Source organism: Symphalangus syndactylus, chromosome 7 (assembly GCF_028878055.3).
Source record: "Symphalangus syndactylus isolate Jambi chromosome 7, NHGRI_mSymSyn1-v2.1_pri, whole genome shotgun sequence".
In the NCBI taxonomy this organism is placed as follows: domain Eukaryota; kingdom Metazoa; phylum Chordata; class Mammalia; order Primates; family Hylobatidae; genus Symphalangus; species Symphalangus syndactylus.
Window position 1 is genome coordinate 87,633,968 of NC_072429.2, and position 22,089 is coordinate 87,656,056.

Here is a 22,089-nt window from a genome sequence, read left to right on the forward strand (position 1 = left end):
AAATCCTTAACAAAATACTATCAAACCAAATACAGCAACACATCAAAAAGTTAGTTCATCATGATCAAGGAGGCTTTATTCCTTGGATGCAAGGCTTCTTCAGCATACACAAATCAATAAATATGATTTACCACATAAACATAATTAAAAGCAAAAATCATATGAACATCTCTACAGATGCAAAAGAAGCTTTTGATAAAATCCAACATTCTTTCATTCAATAAACTGGACATTTAAGGAATATACCTCAAAATAGTAAGAACCATGTATGAGAAAGCCAAAGCTAACATCCTACTGAAAAGGCAAAAGCTTGAACAATTCCCTTTAAGAACTGCAACAATGATACCCACTCTCACCACTCCTATTCAACATAGTGTTACAAGCCCTTAGCCAGAACAATCAGGCAAGAGAAAGAAATAAAAGGCATCCATATGGGAAAACAAGAAGCCAACCTATCTCTCTTTGCGGACACTAAAACTTTATACCTAGAAAACTCTTTAAAGACTACACCAAAGGGCTCCTGGAACTGATAAATGTCTTCAGTAAAGTTGCAAGGTACAAAATCAATGTACAGAAATCAGTACTATTTCTATACACCAATAACATTCAAGCTGTGAGTCAAATCAATAATGCAATCGCATTTACAATAGCCAAAATAGGAGGAAATATCTAGGAATACAGCTAACTAAGAAGGTGAATGATCTCTACAGGAGAACTACAAAATACTGCTGAAAGAAATATAAGATGACAAAAATAAATGGAAAAATATTCCATGTTCATGGATTGGAAGATTCAATTTCATGAAAATCACCAAACTTCTGAAAGCAATTTACAGATTCATGCTATTCCTGTCAAACTACCAATGCCATTTTTTCACAGAATTAGGATAGTCTAAAATTAATATGGAAACAAAAAACAGCCCAAATAGACACAACAATCATAAATAAAAGGAAGAAGCCAGAACCATAATACTCCCTTACTTCAGACTATACTACAAGACTAAAGTAACCAAAACTGCATGGTACTGATACAAAAACAGACACATAGGCCAATGGAACAGAATAGATAGCCCAGTAATAAAGCTTCACACTTACCCACTCTGATCTTACACAGAGCCAATAATAAACAGGCAATGGAGAATGATTCTCTATTTAATAAATGGTGCAGAGATGACTGGCTAGCCATATGCAGAAGAATAAAACTGGATCCGTACCAATATAGTTTTATGTTTGTTCCTTCCAAATTTCATGTTGAAATGTGATCTTCAATTTGGAGGAGAGGCCAAGTGGGAGGTATTTGGGATATTGGAGCAGATTCCTTATAAATGGCTTAGTGCAATCCCCATGGTAATGAGTGAATTCTCACTATGGTAGTTCATGTGAGATCCGGTCATTTAAAAGAGTGTGGCAGCTCTTTTCATTAAATATTACCCAGCCTCAGGTTTTCTATCATAGGAATATATATGGACGAACACACCTACCTTCCACAATATACAAAAGTTAACTCAAGTTGGATTAATGATTTAAATGTAGGACCTCAAACGATAAAAATTTTAGAAGAAAACCTAGGAAATACCCTACTTGACACAGCCTTGGCAAAGAATTTTTGGCTAAGTTCCCCAAAGCAATTGCAACAACAACAAAAATTAAAAAGTGAGACCTAATTAATTAAAGTGCTTCTCTACAGCAAAAGAAACTATCAACAGAGTAAATAGACAACGCACAAAAAACTACAAATTATGCATGCAACACATATCTAATGTCCAGAATCTATAAGAAACTTGAGATTCAATAACAAGCAAAAAACAAGTAACACCATTTAAAAATGAGCAAAGGACATAAACAGAGTGCTCAGAAGAAGACACACAAGCAGCCAACAAACATAGAAAAGTATTCAATATCATTAATCATCAGAGAAATGCAAATCAAAACCACAATGACATACTATCTCACATCAGTCAAAATGTTAAATCATTATTAAAAAGTCAAATTACAGATGCTGGCAAGCCTCCAGAGAAAAGAGAACACTTATACACTATTAGTGGGAATGTGAATTAGTCCAGCCACTGTGTAAAGGAGTTTAAAGATTTCTCAAAGGTCTTACCAGAGTTGCTGTTCAACCCAACAATCTCATGACTGGCTATATTACCAAAGAAAAAATAAATTATTCTAATGAAAAAGACGTAAGGACTCATGTTGATTACTGTACTATTGACAATAACAAAGACATAGAATAAACCTAGGTGCCCATCAATGGTGGATTGGATAAAGAAAGCATGGTACATACACACGTGGAATACTATGCAGCCATAAAAAGAAATCATATCCTTTGCAGCAACTGGGATGCAGCTGGAGGCCATAATCCTAAGCAAATTAACACAGGAATGGAAAACCAAATAGCATGTGTTCTCACTTATTAATGGGTGCTAATCATTGAGTACACATGTGCATAAAGACAGGAACAATACACACTGGGGACTACTGGAGGGGAGGAAGGAAGAGGAGGGCATGAATTTAAAAACTACCTATTGGGTACTTTGCTGGGTGATGGGATCCATACCTGAAACCTCTGCAACACGCAATATAGCCATGTAACAAACCTGCACGTGAACCCCCTGAATCTAAAATAAAAGTTGATATTATTTAAAAAAGAAAGAAAAAATAATAAAGGGGATCATCAATTCTAAAACACTGCCAGATAATCCAAATTTTTCCTGGGAGATAGAAAATTCAATATATATTGTGTGTTATTACATACGAGGCCTAAATTAGTGCATATGTGTATATCTAAGAATATACATTCCTGCTCACTTGATTCCTGTAATGATTCTGGAAATAATATATTATCTCACACTACAGAGGACAGAAACAACCTAGAATCAGCTTTACCAAGAGCAAGGAAAAAGGCACTTGATATTGTCTGGAAAAACACTAGCCTCAAATGGAAAGACTTCAGAGGCTTCCCAAATGTGAGTTTGAACTCTGTCTCTCCCATTTCCCAGCTGAGAGACCCTGGCTAGGGGAAAAAAGTTATTTTAGGGAAGGATGCCCAGAGTTACTGTGACATTTGAGAAGAGCAGGCCACAGAACATCTGTTCAAAATAAATGTGCGTAACACCTGGCAGTAAAACTCACTGGGGAGTAAAATCCCGTTAGGAAAAGTTCAGCAATATGTCATTTATGAACTGTTTTCTTTAATCCTCAACTCCATGGCAATAGAGATTCTTGCAGTTTCCGAATAAGCACAACTTTCAGCTACAATTAAAATTTAAGTTTTTGTCTATTACATATGTTTGGAAACTAATATTTTTATGTGGCTTTTGACCACAGCAGCAGCTCCTTTACTGGTGGATGGAAGTTCTTAAGCAGCAATTTTCTTAAAATGTTTGCCTTTTCTTGGTCTAATCTGCCTCCCATGATCATTTTTTCAAAAATGCAGAAGGCAGCACGCACTTGATCTTAATTGCTTACCATTTTAGTTGGGAAGTGACTGTATGAATTCTAGCTGCTCAGTACATTAAATAATATGCATTAAAAATTGTTAGAGCTTATCTGCTATTCTACAAACATTTGTTCGTTTTTGCTTCCTGGGTTGATTTTTTGGAATATTTCTATTGTGCCATTAACACCATGACTGACAAAAAGCATACAGTGTTTCCTGAAGGGAAAATAGAGGATAAAATATAGAAACAAATAACCAATCTGGAGTGATCTACTGCATACCCCATGGTTTGGACAACTCATGATAGATATATATTGACATTGTTAAACATAGGACACAAAGTCAAATGTCATGGGTCAGAATGCCTGTTCTAGCTGCCCATGTATGTGCTAGTGGACAAGTTACCCTATATTATTCTATAAATCTCAGTTATAATATTGAATGAGAGTGATAAAACCCATCACAGGACTTCTCCAAGGAATGACTAGAAAAATGTATACAAATAATTTGGTATATGGTAATTGTAAAACAAAGAATAGATTTTAATTATTATAAATGTATGTCTGTGTTATTTACTATAATTTCTTGGTCATAATATTTGTGTGAATTTATCTATATACACATATCCAATGTAAAATAGTCATCTATCTATCTATCTAGAGTGGGAGACCCAGAGAGATAATAATAAATATATACAGAATGAAAGATATATCATTATAAGTGATAAAATAAAAAATATAATGCAATGGATTTATAATATCAGCTTTATGGTATAATGTGACTTTCTCAGAATCAAATATTTCACAAGCTACAACTGACTGTTCCTGCCAAAACCAATCAGTTCACTGAAACAGGAGAGAGAGATTTCTTCTGAGAGCAGTAATTTTTCAATTTTTCTCTAGGGTACTTGTCATTTCCAGTCCTAATTTAAATATTCCTTTCTACCTCCTTTATTATAACTTCTCAGAAGCTTTGGCTTTACTCTGATTTGCCTTTTCATCTGCCACAGTTCTTAGCATATTGAACACACCTATAAATATTCAAATAAGGGCAGAAATCAGAGTACTACAGACCTGTTGATTTATTGTGGAGCTTCTCAGAGACCTTACCTCTTGATAAACTACCTTAAAAATATTTAAAACACAAACGAATTAAAGATCAAGGAAACCTTCTGAAGCAAAACAGAAAACTTAGAAGCTGTAAAAATAAGGAAAATAAGGAAAAGATACATTTGATTGCATGGAAGTGTAAAAAATGTCGTATGACAAAAAACATTAGAAGAGAGGTCACATTAGAAGTGAAAACATTTAGTTCTATAAAACATGAATTTGTCTCTATAATATAGAAATAAATATTTAAATGGATAGGGATAAAAGATAGTCAAACATAGGCAACAATGCAGAAAGGTAATTTACAGATTGGGAAGGGGCTCAGCCTCAATAATAATTAGTAAAATGTAAATTAAAGCAATTATAAGGTGTCACTTTACCACTGAAATTGATTAAACATAAAAATAGTAACACTCATTGCTGACAGTATATGGGGAAAAATGTGCTCTTCTATATGGCTGATGAAAATAAGATTAGTAGAAGCCTTCAGAAGAAGAAATATAGCTATATGTACTGAATTAAAAATACACATAATGTTCAACCCCACAATGGCATTCTTCTTAAGCTGCCACATAAAATGGAAAGGCTACAACATCTAGGAACAAGGAAGTTTATCACAACAAGGTATTTAACAAAACAAAACAAAAATCTAGAAATAAATTGAAAGCTACCAAAGTAATAAATTAATAAATTAGGATATTTTCATACCATAGATGGTTTATAATTATACTAGTTAGCTGGAGCTATTTCCTTAATATATTTTAAGTGACTAAAGCAAGATGCAGAGAAATGTATGTAATATGGAAGAATTTACATAAAGCCATGCAAACAAGAAACCGTATATTTTTATGTGATTATCTGAGCATGGAAAAAACAGAGTGGAAACAAATGTACTGCACTATTTGCATTGGTTGCCTGTAATCAGAGGAGAAGTGAAAGAGTAATGTTAAAAAAAAAAACATAATCAAGTAGTTGCTGTTGTGGACCATGTGCCTCCTTCATGTTGTCAGGGAAACAAAAATAGAAGGCACTGATCATTTTGAAATAAAAGTTGGAAATTAAAAATATTCAAAGTTTGAATACATGGAATCAAGATAAAGATTTCTAAAGAGAGTATTCAATATTCATATTACCCTAGAGGCACCCAAATCACAAAGGTTGTACAAAAACGGTTCCCAAATAAAGATCTAAACCATGCCAAATAAGGAGAATGATATAGACAATAAGCAACTCTAAGGCAACACCACACACCTACATAAATACACACACACAACATACACAGAGAAACTCAGACACACACATGCTTCATAATCCACTAGGCGTTTCTGTAAACCGTATCACAATTTGAGTCAGTTATCAGCTAATTCTCTCTATAGGGAATTAGCTTGTCCTCTGGAATGAAAGTGATCAATTGAATTTGATTTATCTTCCTCCACCTCCAGTCCATGTTGTCACACTCATCTCTCCTGTCAGAAGACCAGGCTTTTTAATGCAACCTGACAAGAGAAAACCAGAGTTTAATTCTGGACAGCTTTCTATAGTAATGAGATAGACAGGGAGACTAAAGAATTTCTTATTTTCTCCTATCTGTAGCTACAACAAAATCCTAAATGCAAGACATCCTTTTTCAGAGAGTACAAAATGTATGTCAGACTATCTTACTACAAGACCAGAAGGGAGGGGCAATGAATTATGGGCAAACGAGTCATTTTCCAGGTGATCTCTTTTCCATTAAATTCACTGAGACAGCTTCTTGCCTAAAACATTCACAAATGTCATAGTAAAAAATGTGTTGACAGCTTGGACAGAGTAGCATGTATGCCATTGTCACACAATAAGCCTTATCAAGTATTTTTCAGGCAAGATGATTGCTTCTTTTCTGTAGGTAATTATAAAGTGTGGATAGAAAGATCAACAAACTTGGCCAAAGTCAAAGTACTACTACCATCATTCTACCACCCCCAATATTTAAACCTCAGTATGGCAAATCTTTCATAAAGCTATTGAAATAACAACACAAACATATAGAAAATGGTCAGAAAGATACCCTGGTGCTCATGCTACACTGCATGAAACTAGAATAAACCAATTGCTTAGGCAACAGGCAACCATTTGAATACCGAAATCTTGAAGGAATAAAAACTCTAGGAAATTTCAATTCATCATAATACAGACCAGTAGAGGAAAATGGTGCATGGGAAGTCAAAACCACAAATAAGTGCACACCATTTGAATGTTGGATGTTTTTCCAAGAAAGAGTCAATATTGACATGTGGAATTACATATGCATGTACTAGTGTGTGTACACACATACCCATATGTTCTGTGACAGGATATTGGGATGCCAGTGGAAATCAGTTTGGAAAGTAAATCTGCTGTAAATAATACATAAAAAATGGAATAAATAAGCTCTTACTCCCATTTATATGAAATACATTCCTATAAAAAGAAGGAATTCATATTTAACGATGTAAAGTAATGAAATTTTTGAAAAGTAGCTTTTCGTGAATATTTGAAAGAAGGATATGGGTACATAGCCATGCACCACAGAATTTTTTAGTCAACAATGGACCACATATACAATGGTGGTCCTCTATGATTATAATACTGTATTTTTACTGTAACTTTCCTGTTTAGCTATGTTTAGATACACAAGTACTCACCATTATGTTACAATTACCTACACCATTATTCGGTACAGCAACATGTTGTTCAAGCTTGTAGCCTAAGAGCAATAGGCTAGACCATATATACTAGGTGTGTAGTGGGCCATACCATCTAGGTTCTTCTAAGTACACTCTATGATGCTTGCACAATGACATCGTCTAATGATGCATTTCTCAGAATGTATCTCCATCATTAAGTGACACATGACAGTATTCTAGTTGTCTACATTTCAAACTCATGGGTAAAATGTTCCTAATTGTGGTCACTTCATTTCTTGTCATTATATCTCCAGAAAAGAGACGAAGTTCCAAGAAGCCACTCTTTAAAAATAAAATAAAAAGCACTGATTATCACAAAACCTGGGACACATAGAATATACCAACACTATTTTATATATCCATACAACATATATACAATGAACTGTATCATTAATAAAGTTGAAAAATAAATTATTAAAGAATAATATACATACTCAGAGTCTACAGTTGGGATCAGTGACTTCCTTACCACCATTTTCAAAGGAGGGCTTGGTTCTCTTCTAAACACTTCCATTGAGCCATAACCCATCCTTGCCAATTCTCAAGGTCCCTACATATAACTTACAGTCATCCTCTCCATCCCAAACTTCATTACCCTGGGTGACTTTAATGGCTAAGTTAAGTTAATGATCAATCTAGTACATATTGTTTTTTTGTTGTTTCTTCAAGATTTTTGTATCTATATTACTTCAACCAAATTTCTTTCATCCTTATCCTTAACTTCCAGAAATGTTTGACATTGTTGACAACTCCTTCTCATTCCATGGCCTCCATGACTGACCTAATTTATTTAGGCTTCTCTGATCATCTCTTTATATATCTTGTTTTTCTTAGCTTTTCCTTAAACGATTCTGTTTCTCAAGGCTCACCTCAAGGTCTTCTGTTTCCTCTAAGATATGTCACCTACTAAATATTATTATCTATCTAACTCCAGGTCTAACTGAGCTCTCGTGAGCTTTGTACTCATACATTATATTTCTTTAAAGCCAAAATCCTATCTAGTTTAAGACACATCGTTGTCTATTAAAAAAATGCTGTCGAATTACCCCAGTAAGTTTTTCTTAATATTTATTATGCTTATTAAAATATATTTTAGGCATATTTATACAAATGTCTTACTATATATCAATGTCAAGCATATAGCAAAATTTTCTAGTGAAATTAGTGGGTTAAGAATTTCTAAAATAATTTTACATTCAGACACTTCTGAACAATTTTTTTACTCAGACTTACTAATGTCTGAGTTTTCCCTTATAACATTATCTTCCATACCATCATAAGTATTGGTAATACAGCATTTTTAAGTGCTTTAGTGGTACCTCAGAAATATTATTCCAAACTCTGGATACAATTCTGCAAAATTTGATGCATATACTTTCTTGAACTTACAAGATGTCACTAAACAGTTCCTAAAACAACAATCAGGATTCATGTAAGAGCCTTCACAGATATCTCTTACATGATTTTTATCTGAAATATTAAAAAATTGCAGATGTCCAGTCATGACAACAGGAATAACAACTAAGAATACACTAAGAATGACAACCACATCAAAATTGCCACTTGAGCAATTGTGATTCAAAGATGTCATTGATTAAGATGCATTCCAATGACAAAAATGCAAAAAGTAAGAAGATGTGTCTTAAAGTCAGTGAAGTATTTATCTCTGTTTCTACAGAGTCTGTGCTTGTTAGAGGTAAGGGTGGTGGTTACACAATGGAGATAACTGGATAGGTACATAAAGGCAATTTCTTAATTACTGCTAATGTTCGGCTTCTCAACATACTTGGTGGTTTCACTTTTGTGTTAAATTAATCCAAATTCTCCAAACTGGACATTCATAACATATGTGCTCTCCTGTATGTATGTTATGCTTCAATAAAAAGTTTTTAAAATCTATAAGGGCCAAAATTCTTCAGAATGTTCTCTTCATATATCAGATGGTTTTCATGGAGTATGTGATTAAAACTATCAACCGCATTAAAGTACATTCTCTTAATTCATGACTGTTGATGCAGCTCTGTGAGGAGACAGATGCAGAGCACATAAGTCCTCTCTTATACACGGAAGTGAGAGAAGTTTGTAAAGGTAGGTCACTGACCAGAGTTTTTGAGTTATTAGAGGTGCTCCAGAGATTTCTTTTAGACAGACAGTCACCACTGGCAGTACATTTCAGTGACACAGAATGGGTCACAAAACTTGCTTGCTTGTGTGCTATATTCAACCTGCTCAACAAACTCAATCTATCACTTTAGGGGAGAACAACTACTGTGTTTAGGTTGGCAGATAAAGTGGTTGCATTCAAAGCCAAACTGGAATTATGGGGGCGATGAGTAAACATTTTTGACCTGTTTCAAACATTAGCAGAAATTTTGAAAGAGATTGAACCAGGGCCTTCTTGCTCCCATCTGGTGAATGATCACCTTTCTTAGCTTTCAAAAGAGTTGAGCATTACTTCCAAACCAGAAACTTCCCCAAACTGGGAAGGAATGGATTTACAACCCATTTGTGAATAAGCCCAGTAAATCACCTTTGTCTGTGGTAAGAGGATTAACTGTTTGAGATCCTAAATGATGGTGGCCTTAAAAGTATGTTTGAGACAACTTCAAATCTCCATATGTTCGGATTAAAGTCAAGGTGGAGATTATCCTGAGATTGCTACAAAAACGCTAAAGAGCTTGTTTCCATTTCCAACATCCCATTTTTGAAAGAAGGGTTTTCTGTAGTGACAGTAACCAAAATGAAATTACAAAGTAGAGTGAACATAAGCAACACACTTCGGGTGTCACTGTCTCTGATCATCCCCAGATGGGACCATCTAGTTGCAGGAAAACAAGCTCAGGTCTCCCACTGATTCTACATTATGGTGAATTGTATAATTATTTAATTATATATTGCAATGTAAATGTAATAATAATAGAAATAAAGTGCACAGTAAATGTAATACCCTTAAATCATCCTGAAACTATCCACTCACCAACACCCTGGTGTGTAGAAAAATTGTCTTCCATGAAACTGGTCTCTGGTGCCAAAAAACGTTACACTTAAAAGAAAATACTGATTTAACCAACCACTGATTTAACCACTGATTTAACAAATAGAAAAATTTAAGATATTTTGAGGATTAGTTGTGTTGCAGGAACTATTATTCCCTGAAATCTATATTCTCTTTAACTTTGTGGGCACACAGCTTGACTGCACACTCAGTCTCCCTTGCAGTAGCCATTTAATTGAGCAATAGATAATGCGCTGGGATGAAAGTAAAGCATTTCGCTTCCAAGTGCACTTCTTAAGAATCTCCTAAGCATATTTCTTTTTGCTTTAGTCAACTTCTGATTGGCTGGAATGTAAATGAATGAAGTGATTTTATAAGCCACCTGTTGTAACTGTGATGTAAGCAAGAAATAAACTTCTTTGCAAGCTTGTCCAACAAACCTTATTTTTTTGTTGTTGTTCTATTTTGTTTTGTTTTAGGCTTTTAGCAGCCTGAAGCCTTGGTTTTAGTTTCTGTCTCTAGTGGTAAGCAGAAAAGAGACATGAGGAAGAGGCGATACTTGCCCAAACAGAAACAGAAACTAAGAACCCATGACTGTATTCTCACCCTTGGACGCCCTTAGAAGGTATTGTAGATATCTGGGATTATTTGTTAGAGAAGCTAATTTTACATTAATATAGTGAGGTTGTAAAGTCTATGGAGGACAAAATTTTACATATTAACCAGTCAAAACAAGAATAAAGATTTGCTTTAAAAATTAAAAAATCTACTGAGGTAAAGGTCTAAATACATGCCTTAACTATGTTATTTATTTTATTCAATATTTATTGCACGCAGACTCTGAGAAACAGTGATGAGTGATGAGTCAGACAGTAAGATATAGCTCATTTCCTCAAAAGTCTTACTTCGGATGTGGTTAATTTCCTCAGAAGACATTTGTAAATGTTCTTCAAAATAAGAAAATTGAGTAATCGGGGTCCAAAATTCTGTACCATAAACTGTTGCGGAAAGTTAGAGACCCCGAATGGAGGGACCAGTGGAAGCCATGGCAGAAGAACATAAATTGTGAAGATTTCATGGACATTTCTTAGTTCCCCAAATTAATACTTTTATAATTTCTTATACCTGCCTTTACTGCAATCTCTGAACATAAATTGTAAAGATTTCATGGACATTTATCACTTCCCCAATCAATACTCTTATAATTTCCTATGTCTGTCTTTAATCTCTTAATCCCGTCATCTTCGCAAGCTAAGGATTTATGTCACCTCAGGATCCTGTGATGATTGTGTTATCTGCACAAATTGTTTGTAGAGCATGTGTGTTTGAACAATATGAAATCTGGGCACCTTGAAAAAAGAACAGGATAACAGCGATGTTCAGAGAACAACAGAGATAACCATTAGGTCTGACTGCCTGGGAGCTGGGCAGGACAGAGCTATATTTCTCTCATTACCAAAAACGGGTAAGAGAAATATCGCTGAATTCTTTCCCCAGTAAGGAATATTAATAATTAACAGTCCTGGGAAAAGAATGCATTCCCGGAGGGGGGCCTCTAAAATGGCTGCTCTGGGAGTGTTGTCTTATGCATTGCAGATAAGGGATGAAACATGCCCTAGTCTCCTGCAGCACCCCCAAGCTTGCTAGGATTAGGAAACTCCAGCCTGGTGAATTCTAGTCAGACCAGTTCTCTGCTCTTGAACCCTGTTTCCTGCTAAGATGTTTATCAATGGCAATGTGTGCCTAGTGGGACATTGACCTTCATTAGCAATTCTAGTTTCACCCTGACCTTGTGATCTTGCCCTGACCTTCTGCCTTGTGATCTTTTATTACCCTTGAAGCATGTGATCTCTGTGACCCACATCCTATTCGTACACTCCCTCCCCTCTGAAAATCGCTAATAAAAACTTGCTGGTTTTGCAGCTCAGGGGGCATCAGGGAACCTGCCAACATGTGATGTCTCCCCTGGACACTCGCTTTAAAATTTCTCTCTTTTGTACTTTTTCCCTTTATTTCTCAGACCGGCTGACTCTTAGGGAAAATAGAAAAGAACCTACGTTGACATACTGAGGGCTGAATTCCCCAATAATAAACCATGGTCAAAATAATTTTAGCATAGGACATTCAAAGCATATTAAATCAAATATTCAGCATAATGATAAATAAATTCCAAAAAAGTATCCTTGCAATCTTAAATTTCAGAAATATTTGTGGGACTTTGTGGAACCCCCTCCAAGCTAGGTTAGTTGCAAAATATATGATAACAAACTGCATTACCTGATTTGCTAAACAAAGGTTTTGGCTATAAGTCAACCTAACCATGAAGAACATTTTTCAAAAATGATGATTTGGGTTGAAAAATAATTGTCTTTGAATGTTTCTTTCTGACAATAAAGAATGAGGCAATGATCTGTTAGGGTCAAATCCAGTTGGTGAGAATGAAATGTTATAATCATCATAGTGCAAGCTTTTCTACTCTCAGTGGCAGTCAGCAGATATTTATCTCAATCAGAAGTGTGTTCATTAGGTGCTAATTAATGTTTGAGTTTAAAAAATAAGATATTTCAAAGTGATGAAAACCATCTGATATATAAAGAGAACAGTTTTATTAATGCTGGCCCTTGTAGATCTTAAAACCTTTTTATTGAAGGATAACATACATACAGGAGAGCACATATGTTGTAAATGTCCAATTTGGAGAATTTGGATTAATTTAACACAAAAGTGAAACCAGCAAGTACGTTGAGAAACAGAACATTAGCACTTATTCAGAAATTGCCTTTATGTACCTTTCTAGTCATCTCCATTTCCATTGCATAACCACCACCCTTACCTCTAACAAGCATAGACTAGTTGTACCTGTTTTTTTTCCTACTCTTTGTACCTGAAAAAATATAGAATGCATTGGTTTGTATTTGGCTTTTTTTTTCGCTTTTGTTGTCCACACTAGCTGTGTGAGATTTTTCTATAATGTTAATGTTTTACATATGTTCAATTCTAGTAGGAATATTTAAAAATTTCCCAAGGTGGTTTAACCAATGTACATTTCCATCAGCAGTATATGAAATTCTAATTACTCTATGCCCTTGCCAACACTTGTAAGACTTATTATAGTTACTAACCTTTTTGATGTTGTCCTTTATGCAGTACCTGTTCAATACTTTTGCTCATTTTTGAGTGAAGGAGGTTGTCTCTCTTTTGCTTATTGATTCATAGGAACTGTATGTAGAGACACACATAAATATATGGGCATGCCTATTTAGATACAATTTCTTTGTTAGATAGATGTATTGTGAATATCTTCTCTAACTTTGATTTGCCTTTTTACTTTTTTAATTGTATGTTTCAATGAACGCAAGTTCTTAGTTTTATCTAATTTTCATTTTTTTCATTTTTATGGACTTGTATTTTTTCTCTTGTTTTACTAATTTTGCCTACTCTAGAGTTGCAAAGTTTTTCCTATGCTTTTCACAAAAAAAGTATTATCTTTCATTATAAAATCCATCTAAAGTTATTTTTTCACATATAATATTGATATAAGGTATTCAGTTGCCTCAAGGCCATTTATTGAAAAGTATATACTTTTCCCATAACACGTGAGTCATGTTTTTCATAAATCAGGTAAGAATAAATATGTGGCTCTCTTTCTGGACTTTCTATTATGTTCCATTGGTTAGTTTATTTATCCTTGCACAAATTCCATGTTTTCTTAATTATTATAGGTTTATAATAGGTCCTAATATCTGGTAATGTAGACTTTTATTGGCTTTGTTTACTTTCTTCTAAATTGTTTCGGCAATTCCAGGCTTTTGTATTTCCATATAATTTTTACACTTTGGGTGTCAACTTCTGCAAAAAAAATTAACTTCTGGCATTTTCACTGGCATTGTATTGACTTAATTGATCAATTTGGATAAGAGTAACGTAAAATATTGACTCAACCTATGAATATGATATATATATCTCATTTATTTATGCTTTTAACTTATTTCAATAATATTTTGTGATTGTCAGTGTAGTAGTCTTACTGTGATTTCATTAGATATATTCTTGGGTATTTGATGCCCTTTGGTCCTTGCAGTCATTTAAAAATGTAAATTAATTACCAAAAAAGAAAAAGTCATTAACCACAGGATTATGCTGAGATTATAACTAGCTCTTTCAAATGGAGTCAAGATCCAAGAGGAAATCAAGTACAATACAAACAGTCACATACTATTCTATACACATCTTTCCTGAAGGGAGAATATAATACTTTTGAAATTGTATCAATAGCAACTGCATTCTGTTTATAGAACAAAGAAATCAGACCAGTGTTAAACAATCCTAGGTAATAATCTGATATTTTGGGTGAATCAAGAAACTGGCTTTTTAAAAATAAAATGATTTAACTCACTTCCTAAAACATAAAAAACTATGTCAAAATTTTCGGTAAAAAATTCAAAACTATCAACACTTTCAAAGTGGAACTTAATATTTTTGGAAGTAAAAAATAACAATCCTTTTTTGCTTTATTAGTATTCCTTTGACTCTTAAGGAGTTTAAGCTTTCTCATTATTTTCTATGGCACATTTAAATTTCTTCTTTTGTCTGTTTTTTTTTTAACTTATCTCATAGGTTCAGGGGTACACATGCAGGACAGTTAGATAGGTAAATTGCATGTCATGGGAGTTTGGTTTACAGATTATTTCATTACCCAGGTAATAAGCATAGTACCCAAAAGGTAGCTTTTCGATCCTCTTCCTCCTCCTGCCCTCCACCCTCACGTAGGCCCCAGTGTCTGTTTATTCCTTCTTGGTGTTCACATGGTCTCAATATTTAGCTCCCACTTAAAAGTGAGAACGTGCTATATTTGGTATTCTGGTCCAGCATTAGTTTGCCTAGGCCTCTGGTTGCATCCATGTTGCTGCAAAGGACAAGATCTCATTCTCTTTTATGCCTGTGTAGTATTCCATGGTGTATATGTACCACATTTTCCTTATCTAGTCTACTGTTGACAGGCCATTTAGGTTGATTTCATGTCTTTACCATTGTGAATAGTACTGTGATTAACATATGAGTGCATGTGTCCTTATGGTAGAATGATTTATATTCCTTTGGTTATATACCCAATAATTAGATTGCTTGGTCGAATGGTAATTTAAATTCTTTCAGAAACCATCACACTACTTTCCACAATGGCTGAACTAATTTATACTCCCACCAGCAGTGTAAAAGTGTTCCCCTTTCTCCACAACCTTTTGACTTTTAGATAATACCCATTCTGACTGGTGTGAGATAGTATCTCATTTTGGTTTTGATTTGCATTTGTCTAATAATTAGTGATGTTGAGCATTTTTTTGTATGCTTGTTGGCCATATGTATGTCTTCTTTTGAAAAGCATCTTTTCATGTCATTTGCCCACTTTTTAATGGAGTTGTTTGTTTTTTGCTTGTTAATTTGTTTATGTTCCTTATAGATTCTGGATATTAGACCTTTATCAGATGCATAGTTTGCAATTATTTTCTCTCATTCTGTACATTGTCTTTTACTCTCTTGATAGTTTTTTTTGCTCTGTAGAAGCTCATTGTTTTAATTATATCCCATTTGTTAATTTTTGATTTTCTTGCAATTGCTTTCAATGTCTGTCATGAAATTTTTGCCAGGGTCTATGGCCAGAATGATATTTGCTAGGTTAACTTCCAGGATTTTTACAGTTTTAGGTTTTACATTTGAGTCTTTATCCATCCTGAATTCATTTTTGTGTATGGTCTAAGAAGGGGTCCAGCTTCAATCTTCTGCATATGTTTAGCCTGTTGTCCCAGCACCATTAATTGAATAGGGAGTCATTTCCCCTTTGCTTGTTTCTGTCAACTTTATCAAAAAGATTAGATAGGTGTGCAGCATTATTTCTTGGCTGTCTGTTCTGTTCCATTTGTCTATGTGTCTATTTTTGTGCCAGTACCATGCTGTTTTAGTTACTATAGTCTTGCAGTATAGTTTGAAGTCAGATAATGTGATGCCTCCAGATTTGTTCTTTTTGCTTAGGATTGCCTTGGCTATCTGGACTCTTTTTTGGTTCCATATGAATTTAAAATAGTATTTTCTAGTTCTGCCTGTTAAAAATGTTGGTAGTTTCATAGGATTAGTATTAAATCTGTAAATTGCTTTGGGCAGTATATCCATTTTAATGATACTGATTCTTTCTATTCATGAGCATGGCGTGTTTTTCCATTTACTTCTTTCATCTCTGATTTCTTTGAGCAGTATTTTGCAATTGTCATTGTAGATATCTTTAACTTGTCTGGTTAGCTGTATTCCTAAGTATCGTATTCTTTTTGTGGCTATTTTAAATGAAATTGCATTCTTGATTTGGCTCTCAGTTTAGACAGTGTTGGTGTATAGGAATTCTACTGAGTTTTGTACCTTGATGTTTGTATTGAGAAACTTCCCTGAAGTTGCTTATCAGATCAAGAAGATTTTGGGCAGAGACTACGAGGTTTTCTAGTTACAAAAGCATATTGTCTGCAGACAGCGATAGTTTGACTTGCTCTCTTCCTGTTTGTATGCCTTTTATTTCTTTTTTCTTTTCTTTTCTTTTTTTTTTGAGATGGAGTCTCACTCTGTTGCCCAGGCTAGAGTGCAGTGGCATGATCTCGGCTTACTGCAAGCTCTGCCTTGCAGGTTCAAGCAATTCTCCTGCCTCAGCCTCCCAAGTAGCTTGGATGACAGGCGCGTGCCACTAAGCCTGGCTAATTTTTTGTATTTTTAGTAAAGACAGGGTTTCACCATGTTAGCCAGGATGGTCTCTATCTCCTGACCTCGTGATCCACCCACCTCAGCCTCTCAAAGTGCTGGGATTACAGGTGTGAGCCACCATGCTTGGCCCCCTTTTATTTCTTTCTATTGCCTGATTGCTCTGGCTAGGATTTCCATTACTATGTTGAATAGGAATTATGAGAGAGAGAGAGTACATCCTTGTCTTGTTCTGGTTTTTGAGGGTAATGTTTCCAGGTTTTGCCTGTTTAGTATGATGCTGGCTATTGAGTTTCCATAGATGGCTCTTATTATTTTAAAGTATGTTCCTCAATGCCTCGTTTGCTGAGAGTTTTTAACATAAAGAGATGTTGAATTTTATCAAAAGCTTTTTCTACATCTAGTGAGGTGATCATCTAATTTTTGTTTCTAGTTCTGATCATGTGATAAATCACCTTTGTTGATTTGCATATGTTAAGCCAGCCTTGCATCTCAGGGATAGAGCTTACCTGATTGTGGTAGATTAGTGTTTTTTCGTGTGCTGCTGGATTCAGTTTGCTAGTATTTTGTGAAGATTTTTTTTCATTGAAGGTCATCAAGGATATTGGCCTGAAGTTTTATTTTTTTCTTGTTGTGTCTCTGCCAGGTTTTGGTATCAAGATGATGCTAGCCTGAGAATAAGCTAGGGAGCAATTTTTCCTCCTCAATTTTTTGGAATTGTTTCTGAAAGAATGGTTTCAGCTCTTCTTTATATATCTGGTAAAATTTGGCAGTCATCCTGACTGGTGCTGGGCTTGTTCTGGTTGGTAGTTGTATCACTCTGTTTATACACAGATATAAAGAACTACCTGAGACTGGGTAATTTATAAATAAACAAGGTTTAATTGACTCACAGTTCTGCATGGCTGAGGAGGCCTCAGGAAACTTAAAATTATCGCAGATGTTGAAGAGTAAGCAAGGTATATTTTCCATGGTGGCAAGAGGTGGCAGGGGACCACCATACACTTTTAAACCATCAGCTCTCATGAGAACTTACTCATTGTCATGAAAACTTACTCATTGTCATGAAAACAGCATGGTGGAAACTGCACCCATATTCCAATCACCTCTCTTGACATGACAAGATCTCATTCTTTTTTTATGCCTGTGTAGTATTCCATGGTGTGTATATTCATAGGATTTGTTGAGCAGCAAAAATAGCAGCCTGCTGGCTCCCTCTGGGAGCTCCCTCCCAGGGAAGCGCAGAGCTGCTACTGACCCAAATCCCTGGTGGAAGGGTCCTTGGGGTACCAAGTCTGGAGGCCCTGTCCAGTGAGGCATAGTAGAGGAGGACCTATATGGAAAACAATCTGACTGCTTTTCTGTAAGGCAGCTGCAAGGTACTGGGTGTCCCTGTTAGTCCGTGATCACTATGCTCCCCCCTGAGCCTGAGGGTAATAGGAGCTAGGGCTGCAAAGCAGCAGAAATGGTGACCTGCCTGCTCCCACTTCCCTGGGAGCTCCATACCAGGGAAGTGCAAAGCTGCTCCTGGCCGGAGAGCTCAGGTGGACCTGGGGTAGCTGTGCTAGGGTGCCAGTGCAGTGGGCACCATCTGATGAGGCTCAGTGAAGACTAGGCCCACAGTCCATCTATTGTCTAGCCCTGTGGATATGGCCCCTATTCTGGGGGCATGTGAAGGAGTCTGGCCTCACCCCTTGCTAGAGCTGTAGCCACTGGTGCCACAGTGCTCAGGGATCCATGGCTCCTGGAACTCCTTGTGTGCCTGAATGGCAGCTCTGCCCAGACCACACAGCTCTCCATGTCAGTCTGAAGGCCCCACTGAGGAGCTCATGAGGGATCTCTTTAGCTCAAGGTTGCAAAGGTCCAAGGCAGAAGTGTGGGTCCTTGGGGACTCTCACTTGCTCACCTTTTCTCTATGGTGGGGGGCCTCCCCTGGCTCCATGCCACTCTCAGGCCATTGTCCTATCTCACTCCTCTCTGTTCTCAGTAGGTCACCTTAATTTCTTGGTGAAGCCTAGTGTGCACCCCTGGATGATCCCGCTGAAGACTTTGTGTTTACTCATCATTCTTTCTTCTCTCCCTGAGAGTGGCACACTCTAGTTGCTTTCTAGTCAGCCATCTTGGCTGGAGAATCGAGTTTAATTCTTAACTAAATTTTTACTTTGCAATTTTTCAGTAACTCTAGTGGCAAAACAATCTTAACTGTTAATTATTAATCTTAATTATTTTTCCTGGAATCTGGAACTGGATATTTGTAGAAACCCAGCCAGAAGAGAACAATCACGCACAAGTAAATCTTAGCAAATTAATAATAAAAAGCCAACTTCTTTAACTTGTACAATAATATTTATACCAAATATTGCTCTTACTAGTATATTACCTAGATTCCTTTTCAAATTATGACCAAAATATGATACTTCTTATGATTACTGTTTTTGATCATTTGCCTAGTCAGTACAATAATTTAAGAAAAATGTAAGGAAAATATCACAATTGGAAAATAATGAATTAAGCTATTGTTACTTACAAATAGTTGCATGCATTGAAGTTCCCTCCAAGAGAATCAACAATTAATTTCTTAGAATTAAGAGATTTTTTCAAGGTTGCTCTATGTAAGATCAATTTAAATGAATAAATTCTGCACCCCAGCAACAAACAGAAAAAGTATGCAACTAAATAGAGAACATTCATAATAGCAACAAAATAAGATGCATAAGAATAAACCTACCAGAATATGTAAAATACTTATGCAGAAATATATAAAACATTACTGAAAAGTAATTAAAAATATAAATTGAAAGATAGCAGTGTTATAATGATCAAATCTCTCCAAATGGATTTACAGATTAGATTTGTTTATAAATAACAGTAGGGTTTTTCAGGAAATTTGACAAGTTAATTCTAAAGTAATAAAACAAATGGCCCAGAAGAGCTAAGACACTCCTAAAGAATGAGAAAAAGATGGCAGGATTTCTCTTCCAAAGATTGCATTATGGTAAAATTTCAGTGATTAAGATAACATACTATTGATTCAGGGAGGAACAAAGAAATCAGTGGAAGATAATTGAAAACTCAAACCACACTGATGCACAAATGTAAACCCAAGTAGGACTATTTCACGAACAGTAATGAAACAACTTGTTATTTATGTGGAATAGTGGAATTTAAGTGGAAAGAATAATTCTGAATAAGTTAAAGTGGTGAGTATGGAAGTCACTATCTAACTCTTTTAACATCAAATACAAGAAAAAACAATCTTGAAGTAGTAGAGGATTTAGAAAGACCTCCAATGCAACAACTATAAGAATAAATCGTAAATTTTACTTCTTTAAACACTAAAACTTATTTTTTTCTTCAAAAAAACTCCAAATAAAAGTGAAAACCCAAGCCAAACACTGAGAGAAGGCATTTCTAATCCTAATACCAACACAAATTATAATACAGACTGTATCAATAACTCCTCTAAATTAATAAGTGAAAATACAAACAACCTATAAAAATGATCAAAATTACAAATAGTAATTTTACAGAAGAGAAATGAATGCTTGATAAACACATGAAAAGGTATTCTATGTCATTAATCATCAGGGACTATTTCACACCCACCAGCTTGACACAAATGAAAATGTCTGAAGCTATCAAGTGTAGCTATGAATACCAAATGTACTTGCTTCTCAATGCTACTGGGCTCTGTGTCTGGGAGGCTAACCTGTGTGGACAGATTGAGGTACTACCATTTCTTTCAATGCCTTATTGTTATCAGCCATTGAAAGCTTCTGAAGAGCAAAATAAGCAATCAACAGAGTAAACAGACAACCCACAGATTGGAAGAAAATCTTCACCATCTACATATCTGACAAAGGACTAATATCCAGAATCTACAAGGAACTCAAACAAATTAGCAAGAAAAAAAGCAAATAATCCTGTCAAAAAGTGGGCTAAGGACATGAATAGACAATTCTCAAAAGAAAATATACAAATGGCCAATAAACATATGAAAAAAGGCTCAACATCACTAATGATCAGGGAAATGCAAATTAAGACTACAATGTGATACCACTTTACTCCTGCAAGAATGGCCACAATCAAAAATAATAAAAAATAATAGATATTGGTGGGGATGTGGTGAAAGGGAACATTTTTACACTGTTGGTGGGAATGTAAACTAGTACAACCACTATGGAAAACAGTGTGGAGTGTCCTTAAATAACTAAAAGTAGAACTACCATTTACCATTTGATCCAGCAATCCCACTGCTGGGTATCTACTCAGAGGAAAAGAAATCATTATACAAAAAGATACTTGCACACACATGTTTATAGCAGCACGATTTACAATTGCAGAACTATAAAGCCAGCCTAAATGCTCATCAATCAATGAGATTGATTGATGGCACAATCAATTTATTGTGCAATCACAATGGCACATGTAGTATTTCATGGTATAGTATTCCATGGTATTCCATGGATAGTATTTCATGAAATACTACTCAGCCATAAAAAGGAATGAAATAATGGCATTTGCAGCAACCTGGGTGGATTTGGAGACTATTATTCTAAGTGAAGTAACTCAGGAATATAAAACCAAACACCATATGTGCTCACTCATAAGTGGGAGCTAAGCTATGAGGATGCAAAGCCATAGGAAGGATACAATGCACTTTGGGGACTCAAAGGAAAGTTTGAGAGACAGGTGAGGGATAAAAAATCACAAATAGGGTGCATTGTACCCTGCCCAGATGATGGGTGCACCAAAAATCTCAGGAATCACTCACTAGAGAACTTTTTCATTTAACCAAACACCACCTCTTCCCCCAAAAACCCATGGAAATAAAAAAAGCTTAAAAATAAATAAATAAATAAAATTAGAAGGCAATGACAAAAAAAGAGAATTTCAAATGTAAGGTTGGAGAGCAAGAAGAGTGAGCTCAGAGTACTTCTTCCCTGAGCTGCTTCCTTACCAGGTCATTGCAGGTCTTGGTGTCCCTCTACTGTATCTCAAAGCTTAAGTACGACACACATTAGGGGACCCTTTCCACATAGCAACTCACTTCAAGTTCCAGGAACCTCTCCTTCTTTATCTTTAAGGGATAGGGATGGAAACA